We start from the raw sequence: 14,513 nt of genomic DNA, 5'->3' as shown, positions 1-14,513 counted from the left end.
GTGGTCAGTCACCTTTCTCAGAGTTGTATTTAATTTTAATTAAATCAAAGTTGCTATGTATAATCTTAGCTATTTTATGAGTCTTTGCCCATGCTGCTGGTAGTGGTGTGGTGGCACTGTGAGTCTGGCACAGCTCAGCTGGTCTCTGCTGAGCAGAGCTGGGGCTCCAGGCTGGGCGTGGGGCTCTGTGAGCAGCTGGGCACTGGGGCAGGCCCTGCTGCTGCTGCTGCCCCTCCCTGCCCTGCTCGGCAGGGCTCCTGTACCTGCAGCAAAGGGCTCACTGCCTGCAGCAAAAGCTGTGCCTTGATGTACTTTGTTTTCCTGTCACCTTGCTGTTGCCTTTTCTGTGCTGCAGAAGCTCTTAGGCTGCATCCTTTTAAAGCCTTGCCAAGTTCCCTCTTTGGTCCAGCTGATTGCCTGGAGGCACTGGTTTATGAACAGGTTTTTAATGCCTTTTTTACAGGAGTCCACCTGAGAGGTTTTTTTCCATATGGAACTAATGTTGTTGATTTTTTCTGTCCCCTTCTAACCTCTGTGATAGGCAGGGATGTAGGAGTTTTTCCACATGTGGACTTTCATCTCCTACTCTACACATGTGCACTGCAAACCCCAGAGAGCTGTAGGCAGGGCCCCAAGGAATTCAGTGGCACATTGTGGTGCAATTATTGCTGAATATCAAGAGGAAAACCATCCTTGAGCTAAATCTGCTCCCACAAGTCTTCTTTATTTATACTCATGTTGCTTTCCTGCTGCTGAGATCTGGAAGTGCTTATCAAGGGTTATCAACCCTTCAAGGGTTTTACATGTAATTAAACAGTAACCTGTCTTCGTTCTTCTGAAGATGCAGCCCTGAGCAACAGCAGCCCTGAACCAATTTGTTCCTTACTCCTAGAATTACTTCAGTTCTTACAAAATCCTGTAAATTCTTGTTTGCTGTTCTGCCACTGCTTGCGTCATTCTTGAGCTGCACGGCCTGGGCAGTGGTGCCAGGGGGTATTTAGTAACAAGCAAATAATCCAGATCACTGCTGGCACCCAGCACTCTTCCATTCCACTGGCTATATTTAAAATGGTTATCTGCTTACTCTGAGTGCTATTGGAGAGCCCTTAAAATACTGACTGCTGAAAAGTTCAGTGGCTGCTTTTGGCTGGGGAGTAGCATGGCTGGTGTGGTGATCTGTGTGCAGCAGGCCATGTGCAGAGGGAGCTGTGCCCAGCAGCCCCTGGGGATGGCCAGGTATGGCCACGCTCTGCAAATAGCTGGCAGCAGCCACGCGTGTCATCTGCTTGCCTCAGGAATCTGTCTGCTGCATCCTGACTGCTGAGCAGCCCTTCTATAGAGAACTCTGATAATAAAATACCTTTTGTAATCTCCGTCCTGGGCTGCTGCAGCCAAAATTACTTTTAACCTCAATGTCACCCAGCCTGGATTGCTACGCGTGGTATGAAATAGCAAAGTGTGTGTTTGGCAGCTGGGGGTGGCACAGGGAACTTGTGACTGTCCAGCATCAGAGCCAGCAGCTCCATTGCCCTTCATGTCCCAGCTTTGGCTCCCTTGTTCCCTGCACAAAGGTGCTGGGAGACAATTCCTGCAGCTCACACACTGAGTAAGAGCATGGCTGTGGGGAAGGGCTTTTCCATCTGTCCCTGGGGACTTGGGTTAATCTATGCTTACATCCAATCTGTGTTTCTAGAGCACAGAGTCATTACTGAATTGCTGGCTGATGGTTTGATGGGTTTTCAATGTTTTAACATTGGTAGAAGGCTGATTTATTTTGTCCTATTCATTACTGAATTGCTGGCTGATGGTTTGATGGGTTTTCAATGTTTTAACATTGAAAATCAGGCTGATTTATTTTGTCCTAATTTGGTAACGTTCTGCATTACTTGTATCTTAGCTTACACTTTTCATTTCTCCAGATTTCCTGTAACTTTTGATTTAGGCTTATTATATTCTTCTAGTAATCATTCATGATTGCATATAGTCCAAGGAAAGTGGGTGATCCCCTGCCTGCCTGGTTAAAGGTCACTGGCCACTCTCAGAACAGATGGGAGGCCTAATAAAATACAGGCTTTCATTTATATCTGAATTTGACCATGTTCCTCAAGCCATGTCCCGGGGCTCTGGTGCTGTGTAGAGTGGAAGCTTCATTGCCACACTAATCTCACTGTGGCTGGTGCAAGGTAAGTATAAACCTCATCATTTTTCTGTGTCATCATCTCCACAGCATCTTCCCAACAAGCAAGTGTAGCCAGCGTAGAATTTCTGCTGTACAAGACTGTTGATCTTTTAGTTTGCAGCTCAGGCCTCAGCAATGGGTGCTCCAAAGCCAGGCTCAGGCAGTGAAAGGACATTTTCTCATTCTTGTCCTTGGTGGTGCCATTCAGACTGGATTAGAGTTTAAATCTTCAGGACTAGAGGCTGTAGAGAAACAGTCTCCTTTTGATGTCTGTCTTGAATTTTATCATTTAGAAGGATTTAAAGGATAGACCTCAATAGCTGAATGACAGATTTACTGTGACTTCTGTGTTTGTTTGGATATAGATTCAGACAGCATAGCTCTTGAAATAGCTGGGTAACTAGCAGAAGCATTCTTAAAGCCTATGATTAAGAAAGCAGATGGGTTTGGGTTTTGTTTTGTATCATATTTGTCTCAGATATTTTCTGCTATTGTTAGAGTCTTAACAGATTTGATGTTGACACATATTGAAAGATTAAATTACTTCTAGATACTAAATTGTCTTTTGGACCCTTACACATGATATTTCACTGGTTTTCCATGATTCTTTATTCTCTTTTTACTTGCTTTTATACAGAGAGACCCTCAGGTGTTTGAGTCTCTCAGTTTTGCATCATGCCTAGCCCTGTGCAGCAGCAAGATGCCAGTCTGTTGGAGTGCAGAGTGGACAGGAATGTCCTTTGGGGTTGCTGGCAATGGAATCTGTATTTCTATTGGCCTTGGAACTGCATCACCCAGAGGACAGCACCCACTGCCAGCAGGGCAAGGTGAAAAACCTGTGACTGGCTTAGGGACCTGCACAGGGCAGGGAGACTCATCACCCAGAGCAAACCCAGGAGAAAAGCAAACCCTGGAAGCCCAAGTGGAGCTCTGGCTCACGGTTTGCAGCTGCAGCATGGCAGAGGCTGGCTGCCCACACCTCTGGGGCCCAGTTAATCAGTACCTTGCAGCATTGCTCCTGCCCTGATAAAATCATCATGAAATCATAATGATGTCAGCAGTGGAGCAGGTGTTTTGGTTCTTCAGCCAACACAGAGCAAAATAAGAGAGCACAGAGCAAAATAAGAGAGCTTGAGCAATTCCCTGGCCAGTGGGCCCAAAAGGACGTGCCACAAGCAGCTGGGTGGCCCTGGTGGGTCAGCAGTGGTACCAGCACCAGCAGTGGAGAGGAGCCAGGCATGACCAGAGCAGAGTCCAGCTCATCCTCCAAAATGCCTGTGCAGCCCAGGGAGGAGGTTTCCACCCTGCCTGCCAGGAATTGCAGTCTTTGTTGGCATGAGCAGGAGGAAAAATATGATGGGAAACAGGAAGATTAAAATGATCCCAGTGAAAACAGGATGTTGGAAAGCTGGTAGCAGAGTGGAGCTGCAGGGCTGGCGGGCTGCAGAAGGCTGCTGGGGGCAGGGAGGCTCTCACACAGGCTGTTTGGGGCAAAACACCCCATTCTCACATGGGTAGGCACACACCAAAGCCTTGAGGCAGAGGCAGCACAGCTCTGCTGGCAGCAGAGTGAAATCTTGTGTTGTCCAAAACATGGCTGATTATGGCTATTTACACCAATGTGTTCACTCACCTTCTCTCAACACCTGCCTGAATTGTTTTTTGCTGGATGAAGGTCATGAGCCGTTCCCCACACCACATCAGCCTGGCACCACATTTACAGAACAGCCTGGGCCTGCCAGGCAGCGGGATGGAGCTGTTCCAGAGCCTGGCTGCCAGCAGGGAGCTGGATATCTCCCAGCTGAGCACAGCCTGCTCTCCGAGCTGCCATCCCTGGCGTCCTTCCAGCCACGGCAAAATAAAAACCAAACAGCGTTTGTCTCTCACTAAAGTGCCTCTTCCTCCCAGGGGCTGACAGCAGCAGTCAGTGCTGTGGATTTACGGCAGGGGAGCCTGAGGGAGCTGCTTCCCATCCCCAGAGCCAGTCTGTGAGCTGCCAGAGGCTGCTGCTGGGGCTGGAGAGGGGCTGCTGGGCTTCTCGAGTGCCTTGCACACCAGCCCTGAGGTGTTTCTGCTCCTCTGGGAGCGTGGTGGGCTCCTGAGAGGGCTCTGCACTGCAGGGCCCAGGCTCCAGCACGTGTGGACCATGCTCAGCAGCAAGCAGGAACTCAGTGCCCCATCATTTATGAGGTCATTGAGCCATTAGCAAATGCATACTAAAATCTCTGAGGCTAAATCACACTGGGTTGTTCCTTAGGTGAAATGAAAATTGCTATTTTCCATGAGTCCAAACTGCCATCCACTTATTTACTTTCCATGGCTAAATTGAATCTACTATGTACATTGCAATTGCCAGTGTTTGTCAGGGCAGTGCAGATGGATGCAGAGCAGCCCTTGGATGAGGACCTTGTCCCCACTTTTAATCAGCCAGTTAACACAGAGCAGCTCTTCCCTGACATCAGGTCTTTCCCCAGTTATGCATCCTAGCTGGCAAGGCACGGCTTGGGAGTGAAGGGGTTTGGGTGCTCTGCCCAGCACCCCCAGCTCCTGCAGCAGGGGAATTGGGCTTTCCCTGGGGTATCTGCAGCTTGCTTTCCTCAGGAGTGTTCCAGATTATTTGGGTCCTGAGGATGGCAGTGTTTCCTATCACCTCAGTTTATCTTCTTCCATGCTCAAAAAATGAGAGATTTGTTCTCCAGGCCCATGAAATAGTCACTACATCACTTGGCTTTTATGGCAAGTGATAAAAAAGGAGGAGATGGAGTGCTTAAAGTGAATTGACTGGAGTCAGTGGCCCAACTGCCCCTGGAGCTCAGGCCATTTTCTGGAGTAGTGGGATGCCCAGCTCCTTTAACAATCAGCCCATGTACAATTTTTGTCCAAGACTAAATAAAGACATGCATTTTCAAGATTAACTCCTTCACTGTTGCAGGTTTTGACATCAATTTTGGCTCCTGTGGGCAGTGTCACAGGAGAGCCAGCTTCCAACTCAAGGAGCTGGATCTGGGGAGCTCCCTGCATGCCAGGAGGGGAGTGTGGGGAGCAACACCCCTGTGGCAGAGCAGAAACAGTTCAAATCCAGTTAGTTTTACATATTTGACACGAGAAATCTCTCCAGGCACGACTTCAATCCAATTTACAGCGTCTGGCTGAAGTGAAGTATGAGAAGAATTTGCTTAAGTGATTTGAGGGGAGCTGGGTGAGCAGGCAGGGCAGCCTGCACCAGCCTGGTGAGCAGCCTGGAGGGCTCAGGAAAGCTCCATCCCCCAGCACAGGCACCTGCTCTCCACCAGTGAGGCCAGTGGCAGCAGCCTGGAGGGCTCAGGAAAGCTCCATCCCCCAGCACAGGCACCCTGCTCTCCACCAGTGAGGCCAGTGGGGACCAGTGAGGACAGGTCAGGAACCTGTCAACTTGGTCCTGTCCCCCTTCTCCTTAAAATACTCAGGAAGCTGCTGTAGGAACCAAGTTGGAGATGCTACTGCTGTGTCCTGGGGAATTCCCAGCAGGGAATGCTGCCTCTGGGCACTAGGTCACCCCATTTCCATCTCACTGCCACATGGCCCCCCAGCCCCATCAACTGAGCTCACAGAAATTTAGGAATTCATTTCAGTTTAAGATACCTTCACTTCCTGCAGAGGGAAAGCAAATCTTGAGAGGCTTTGCAGCATGCACAGATGTGAATTGCCTTCCTCCCACACCACTAAGAAATTTGTGTGTTGTCTTCTCCACTGTGCAGCAGGAAAATGAAAGATGGAGTGGTTAAACCTCATCCTGCAAGAGCAGGGTGCTGGCTGGCTGGGACAAACCAGGCTCCCTGATGCTGGAGTCACCTCAGGGGAGTTGGAAGATTAAGGTAAGGAGGAAAGTCATTTACAGCTTTAGCTCTCACTTTGTCCCTGAAATCTCTGCAATGTCCTGGGCATTTATAGAAACTAATGAACAGTGTCACCTGGATGTGGAGCACTTACAGGGGGAATTGGAGCAGTGATGGTGGTTAAAAGTAGCATCCAGATGAGGAAGCAGTGGGAGAGCCCAGCCCTGTTCGTCTGGGAGAGCAGAGTGTTTGCAGGGGTAGCACAGCCCACCTGGACAGGGTGCATCCAGCCTGGAGACAGTGCCCTGGCCGTGCTGCCTCAGAAAGCAAGTCAGGAGGAGTGATTCCTGACCTTACTGTCAAAAGAGGGGTAGGAAAAAGCCAGAAGGTTTGGTCTGGGCTGACTGTGAGGAGGCAAGGTCAGCTGTACCTGCTGTGGCTGAAGCTGTGCTGTTCACCACAGCACTGATGGTGTGGGCACTGCAGAGCTCTCACAGACTTTGGTGGCCATCATCCCTGCATCCCTGCCTCCCCCTCGTGGGAGGGCTCGGGCAATAACTCATTAATTAGAAAACATCATTTAATGAATGACAGTGTAAGTCATCTTATAGTGCTAAATGGTCATTTCCAGTTACTGCCTTCTCTGATTTCTGAGAATGGCTCGGCAGCCTCTCAGGTGATGTCAGCAGTGTCCCCACCCACTGTCACAGCCCGGGCACAAGGACACTGCCCAGCACTGCCATCTCTATGCTGGCAGCACATCCACAGCATTTTAAATGAAAGTTTCCAAACACGAAGGCAGCACTGAGAAAGAGGAAAATTACCCTTCAGGGAAGTATTCCACTATTGTCAGGGCAGAGTGGAATGAAAGCAAAAGGGATTTTAAGAGTGGGTTTTGGCTGCTGGTTGAGGCTGTGATTATAACCTGCAGCCTGAATGCACCATGCCTGAACCAACCCCTCCCCCTGCCCAAGCCTTCAGCCAAAGGATTTAAACAAGCTCTTATGTAATATGGTTTTAGTGTTTCCAGTAGAAATAGGTGTTCTAAATATAAATGATTTGCAGATAAAATAGGCTTATATAAAATGCTTTTACGTTTATGTAACCCCGTGCTGGCAGTGCACCCAACACCTCCACCAGCTGTGAGCCCAGCTCTGGGGACAGTGCAGGGTGCTGGCAGTGCCCACTTTGGTGCCAGCCTGCTGGGCCACGCCAGGACTGCAGCACAGACCAGCTCCTGTGCTGTGCCCAGCCCGCCAGGCAGTGCCCCTGCAGGGAGAGATGCACTTGGGGCAGAATTCCTCATGTGTCCCCTCCCTCCTCCCTGCCTGGGGTTTGCTCCCCGCAGCAATTGCAGGACATTTCCCACTGTGCTGGGCCTGGGGCGTGGGGACAGCCCTGGCTCCAGCAGCAGTGCCCTGGCAGCACGGATTGTCCAGCCTGGGCACTGCAGACACTGTCCCTGAGGGGCAGTGCTTTGGTCCTTTAGGCAAAAAATTGGTTTGAATGACAAGAGATGGAATTCTCCTTCACCCCACTGTCCACGCAGGGATGTCTGTCTGTGTGTGCATATATTTATATAACATATATATATTTGCATGCATTTTTATATATCTATATATATGTGTGTGTGTGTGTGTGTGTGTATATATATATTTCATATACATGTATGTATGTATGTATGTATATATGGATGTATATATTTTTATATATATATACATATACATATATATATGACATAGTGAAAGGCCTGCCTGCCTCCAGCACAGGGCTGGCAGCATGGCCTGGGCTGTGGGCTCTTCCCAAGCAGTGGCCACAGACCCACTGAGCAGCCAGGGGCAGGTCCCTGTCCCAGTGAGGCCACAGGAACACTTGGGGATCCAAATATCCCCCTGACCATGAGTGTGCAGCCACAGGGCGAGCCCTCACTCACCATGCCTCTTCTCCATGGCCACCTTCATCCAGACTGTGGCTGCTCAAGCTGCTGCCTCTTGCCCAGGCCAGCAGTGCAGCAGGAGCCCTGACAGTGGCCACTGATAAGGGCAGTGATAATTAGCTTGGAAATGGTGTTTTCCGAGCAGAAAAAAAAATGGTTGCTATGTTACAACCTTTATGTATGGGAAAGATAGTCAAATCTTACACAACAGCCTCAGTGTGTCACACCAAGCATTTGCTCTTAGGGGAAGGACTGTTTGCTAAGTAATTTTAGCTACCATTATGTTATGGAACATGCACAGATTCATACATCAATCTATAGAGATATGAATAGATGTGTGTGTTTTGTTTATGCACACATACATGTATTTCCATATATATGAGAAACAAGAACACATTTTACAGCCACAATTTGTTAGTGCAACAGACCAATATGATTTATAGCTCCTTGCCATTAACAATTCCATTCAAATAATGCCTTATTTATGCCCATACCAGAGAAGCTCTTTTGACAACGTGGGAAGAGGCTTTTTATTGCAAAGCCAGAACTGTCAGCAGCCTCTATTATTTTTGGTGGGACTGTCAGTTCTCCAAGCAACATGACTTCATTTTTAATCCAGGTCTGATGGAAGACACTTGATCTGTCCTGCTTTTGTCAGTCACAGATGCAAACTTGCCAAAAGAAATGATATGTGCGACCTTCGAAAACGACTGTCGCCCTTTCCATCTTGTCTGTGCTCTGTTTTTCATAGAAGCCTGTTTCTGTGGTGCATTACAGGGGAAATGAGCCATTCATCTTTGTCTCCATTGCCCTCATGACTGCTGGGGAGTCACACCCCTGCAGGCCCAAGGACAGTGCTGGGTCAAGCAGCTCTTGGGCATCTTTTAGAGCTGGACCTGCAGTGATTCATCAGCCACTTCCCTTTGGAAATCAATACTTACATGTAGCACAAGTGCTGATGGCCCCTTGTGTCATCCACAGATAAAAATTAAACTACCAAACCAAAACAAACCAAAACAAACAGCTGAAGCTTGGTCTAAATGTTCAGTGCTTGGACCAAGAGCTCTGCCAGCTCCCACCCACTGTGACACACAGTGAGGTACTGCAGCCCTTCTGCAAACATGGGGGAGCTGAAGGACAGGATAAAAACCCTCCAGAGAGGGCTGCAAACCAGTCACAGCCTTTGAGTGTCCTTAGGGACAGTTTGATCTCAACAACAGATGTTATATTTTATATATATATGATGTAGAACATGGAATATGTGTGTATACATACAATATAGCAGTGTATTACATGTAAAAGAAGTATAGATATGTTATATATGTACATACACATGTATAATGTCTCTATGTGCATCCATGTCCATATATTTACATATACAACATGTCTGTGTATGTGTATAAATATTTATATGTATGTAGAATCATGTGTAGAATATATGTATACACACATATTTTATTTATGAGTGTATCATATGTACCATTGTATATATGTGTGTACCATATATTGTATGTGTGAGTATACAGACATCCATACATGTGTCTACATGTGTGTTTATGCACATATATGTGTACAAGCTTCTCCACACCCACAGAGGCATGAAGGGAGGCTCACCTTGGGCAGGGCAGGGCCAGTCTGTCAGCCCTGTCAGTGGCCAAGGGTCTCACACAGCCAGTGCTCACTCCTGAGGGAAATTCAGTTGTGATGTCCAGCCCAGAGTCCATGCACAGAAAGGTGATTCCCAGCACCTGAGGCAGCCTGGAGCTGCCTTTGCACCCCTTTCTCTCCCAAGCTGTTGTGCAGACACAGGCACCCAGGTGCTGTCAGCTGGGTGACGTTCTGTGGAGCCCTGCAGGGTGGCAGTGACCATGTCTGCCCTGCCCCATCATGGAAATTCAGTGTTCCCCACAGCCCTGACTGCCCCAGCTCACAGCAGAACACCTCTGCTTGCCCTTGCAGAGCAGAGGCAGCTGTCACTTCCATCTGGGCTTTGACAATAAGGTAAAAAGGCAGCCTGAAGTGACGTGGCAAGCTCTCTCTCTGCTCAGATTTGTGTTTCCAGTTCTTTAAAGAGACTGTATTTCAGTTACAGTAATTGGTCCACAAAAACTACCGTCACTAAAATCCCACCCCTGCCCTCATGCTGCTCTGCTGTATTTCTGAGATGACTAATGTGCCATTTTATTTTTCCAGTAACTATGAAAGAAAATGCTAATAAAACTTCTGGAATAATGTTTCTAATTTTTCCTGGTTGGAAGCTGGGCACTCATCATGAAGATGGGTGTAAGACCATGAGCCTCCCTCGTTAAAACTTGAGGCAGCTTACACAGCAGCTCCTGCAGCCATTGGCAAGCCCTGGCCCATGTGGCTTGGAACCATTTCTTTGGACATCTCAGAGACTCTGCCAGAAGCCTTTTGGCCACTGTGTGAGCCTGCTCTCCTCCCTGCTGATCCCACAGGATCACACCCTTGCAGTGCACACAAAGGCAAGGGCCTCCTTCCTCTTCTGAACTTCATTTTGTCTGGGAAAAGCCCATATCCCCAGGTACCAGATTTCTTTTTTTAGGACAGGTCTTTTGCATAGCATGAATGTGTGTGTATATTATATCTGTACATACGTGTATGTGTGTTATGTATATATACACATACATACACTTATGTGTGTATATTATATATACATACAGCTATACATATGCATATTTATATATCTATATCTATATTTATCTCCTCTGCAGTACTTGCACACAGATAGGAAGCACAGAGCTGATGACTAAACTCTGGGTTTAATGTCTAAAAATACAGATGGAAAAAAACAACCCATTTCACTGGCAAAAATATTCAGGCAAGTACTTTTGCAGGCATAAACCAAGCAGCTGCTTAGTGGCCAGGTAAGCAAGTGGCTGAGAGAGGACTGAGTCTTGCAACAGAGGGTGCTGCTGAACCTGTGCTCATGGGAAGCTGACAGCAACATTTCTGACCTAGACAGACATTGCTACGGAGACAAAGGCAGCTGCAAACAGAGCTGACCCTTGTTCAGGGTATAAATCCTGTCTGTTTTTGCAAGAGGCATGACGCGCACACTTCTGCTAAAGTAACAGCACAAATCACCAAGCACAACCACTGGAAAGTTGGCAGCATCTGGTTCTCAGTGCTGAAAACATGCCAGCCTGCCTGGGCATTGTGGGACAATTTTAGCAGATGAAAGGCCAAGGATGAAACGGAGGCACGCCCTGGTGCTCTGTGCCTGCTGGGTGAGAGGCTGGCCACGGGCACCATGCTCCTGTGCTCTGCAGGCTGGCAGGCAGCCACTGCCACCCAGGCTCTGGCCAGCCCTGGGACAAGCCCTGGCATCCCCAGGATGGAGTGCAGCCTGCAGGGGACAGTGCCTGGATGTGCAGGTGGGACAGTCTCTGGCCCACTGCACAGCCCCATGCCCAGCAGCTGACCCTGCCAGGGGCAGGGAGAGCTCCCAGCTCCTGGGGAGCAGCAATACAAACCAGCACCAACCTCAGCTCGTGCTTGATTCTGGCTGCTTTGGTAGTTTCTCCTCAAGGATAAGATAAGGGCTCTGCTTTTCCTGGAGCAGATCCCTCTCTGACCCTCAGGAACATCAGCACCAGCAGGGCTCAAAGCCTCAGCCCTTTGCACCTGGGACTTGACTCTGCTCACAGGAGCCCCAGTGTTACAGACAGGGCTGTATTCACCTGTGTGACCTTCACCTCCCATTTTTTGAGACCATACCTAAGGAATTTAAATTTAGGTTAATCCTTTGGCACCATCAGGTTCAAGACTTCCACCCTTGAAGACTAATGAGCTGCATTAAGATTAAATCCCATCAAGGAGAATACCAGTGATTTTGCCCCTCAGTGCTCATTCAGATCCTTCCAAAATTGCTATCACAGTGCTGCAGATCACACTGCTGAGGGGCTCACTGCTGCTGAGAAGCCCAATGGAGCTGGACTCACACTGAGCAAGAGGGAGGGCCAGGTGGCCTCAAGAGGCCTCTTCCAACCTACATTTCCCTGTGATTCTGACATCAAAACCACCCCATGGAAATAACAAATTCCACCATAGGTGGAGTTTCTGCCTGCTGCTGCTGGTTTTGTGTGTAACATGATCACAAACAGCTTTTTCTTCTGTACCTGTCATATCAAAAATAAAAGTGATAGAGAAAATGCGCAAGAAAAAAGAAATTTTAAGTCTTTATCAAAAGTGAGGAACTCTGACCCTCTCATTTCTCTTACAGAAGTCCATGGGAACAGTAAGCCCAGCCATACTCACCACAGACCACATGGGCAGCTACATCCAAAATCCATCACCATTTTTGAAACATCAGCTGCTCAAAAGCAGCTTTAAAAAGAAATGAAGACACAAACCTACACAATGTGCAGGCACCACTCAGCTGAACCAAACCCCTCCATCTGCCTCATGAAGGTTGTCTCAGAATTTGGGAACAGATTTGTGCCTGAGCTTTGTGCTTCTCAGCCCTCTCAAAGACGCGGTTTAAACGCTTCAGTAATCTCCAGACTTTCAGGGTTAATGATCAGACCTAACTTTGAAGCCGCTGAACTTGTGAACCAGGATGTGTTGGGAAAGGCTGAGGCATGTAAAGATTAGCCCTTTCTCAGGAGGAGAGTGTTGGCTGGGGCGGCTGGGAGGGCTCATGTTGGGTGGGATTTTGCTGACAGGGGCGATGCCATGGCCCCGCTCACCCCCACAGCCCCCCTGCTTCAGGGAGCCCCAGCAGCTTCTCCCCCTTTGCTCTGTCCACGCTCCTGCAGGGCTGCAGAACCAGCAGAACCCATGGCTGCTGCATTCTGCTCTGTGGGGCTGCAGGTTTTTCATGTCAGTCCAAACCAGATGAAACCCAGCCATTCATTACAATTTTTCTGCAAAGCATTACTTGTGTGACCCTGCAGGCACTCACCCCAACCGAGCTAACCTTGTGTAGCTGCCCTGGCCCAGTGAGCCCAGAACTGAAGCTGGCAGGGGCAAGCCAGGGTGGCTCTGCCAGTCCTGGGGACCGTGCCCAGGGCACCTCCTGCTGCCAGCCTGCAGGGTGGCGGTCCCAGGCCCAGCCAGGACAAGCCCTGCTGTCCCTCGGGTTATTTTGCCAGGCACAGCGCACATTCCCCGAGTGACTTCAGCTGTACAGGATATTTATTACCTGCTGTGAAAACACAAGCAGAGACGCGTGAAAGCTCATTCCTAAGAGAAATGCGCTGGAAAACGGTGCCGCTCTCCCGAAGGCATTTCCCCCCATTTCTCCGTTACATACTTACAGGTTAATGGAGCGGTATTTTTAATTGTTAAAACTTTCCAGAGCCGCTCCTGGCCCCGCACGGGCCCCGCGCCGAGGGAATCGCGCGGCCAACAGCGCCACTGGCCGGCCAGCAGCGGGAGCGGCCCGGGGACACCGGGGGACACCGGGGGACACCGAGGGGCATGGGGACACCGGGGGGAACGGGGACACCGGGGGAATGGGGACACCGGGGGACACCGGGGGAATGGGGACACCGAGGGGCATGGGGACACCGGGGGGAACGGGGACACCGGGGGAATGGGGACACCGGGGGGAACGGGGACACCGAGGTGTGCCCGTGTGTACAGGCACACGAACAACCTGTGTGCATTTATGTGTGTGTGTGTGTGTGTGTGTGTGCACATGCTGGAGCACGGACATTCCATGTACATGGACACTGTGTGTGTATGCGCACATGTATGAATATATTTATACAGTATATAATTTATACGCGTTTTTGTAGCCGTAGATGTTTATACACCCATACGTGTTTGTACACACATGCACCAATCTATACAGAGACGCATCGTTGGGCGTGCACATACACGCAGCAAGACACGCGTTTCTCTGTATGCATTCTGGGTGTGTGTCTGTATAAACTGCTTCTTCTGGATGTGTGTCTGTATGAACTGCTTCTTCTGGGTGTGTGTCTGTATGAGCTGCTTCTCCCGCAGCTGGCGCTGCTCACCCCAGCTCCCGGCAAAGGCAGCCGGCTCCTGCTCGCCCCAGCGGCTGCGCCCGCCGCGGCCACCGCGGGGAGCCCGAGCAGCCCCGCGGCACCGATGGATGGATGGATGGATGGATGGATGGATGATGGATGGATGGACGGGTGGATGGCCAGGCAGCTGCTGAGCCCCGGGAAGCCGCGCTGCTGGGGAGCCCAGTGCCGGGCTGTGGGATGTGTCCCACCCCCGCAGGGCAGCTCTGCCAAGAGTGGAGGTGTCTGAAGCCTTGCACTGCCCTCTCTCAGCTGCTGCTCCAGCTGCCGTGTAATACCAAAGTGCTCTCCTCACTCAGTTGCCCTCTGGTGTCCCCATAAGTGAGCTGACATAGGTGACAGGTGGAATGGAAACACGAGCCGTGATGGTTAACCCAGTGCTCATTTAGAAATGCTGATTGTGTGGGGGCAGTGTTGGTCTGTCCCTGCCCTGTGTGATGTGTCCTCTCACCCCTAGTCCAGAGGCTGGAACACCCAAGCTGCTGCAAAGCCTGGCTCAAACAGGGGAGTGAAGCCAGACTTTGACAAGTCCAGCACCCCAGAAAGCTTCTGCTGCACCCTAC

Source organism: Passer montanus, unplaced genomic scaffold (assembly GCF_014805655.1).
Source record: "Passer montanus isolate IOZ18808 unplaced genomic scaffold, ASM1480565v1 scaffold5, whole genome shotgun sequence".
In the NCBI taxonomy this organism is placed as follows: Eukaryota; Metazoa; Chordata; class Aves; order Passeriformes; family Passeridae; genus Passer; species Passer montanus.
The sequence above is the reverse complement of the archived record's forward strand: the minus strand, read 5'-3'. Positions refer to the sequence as shown.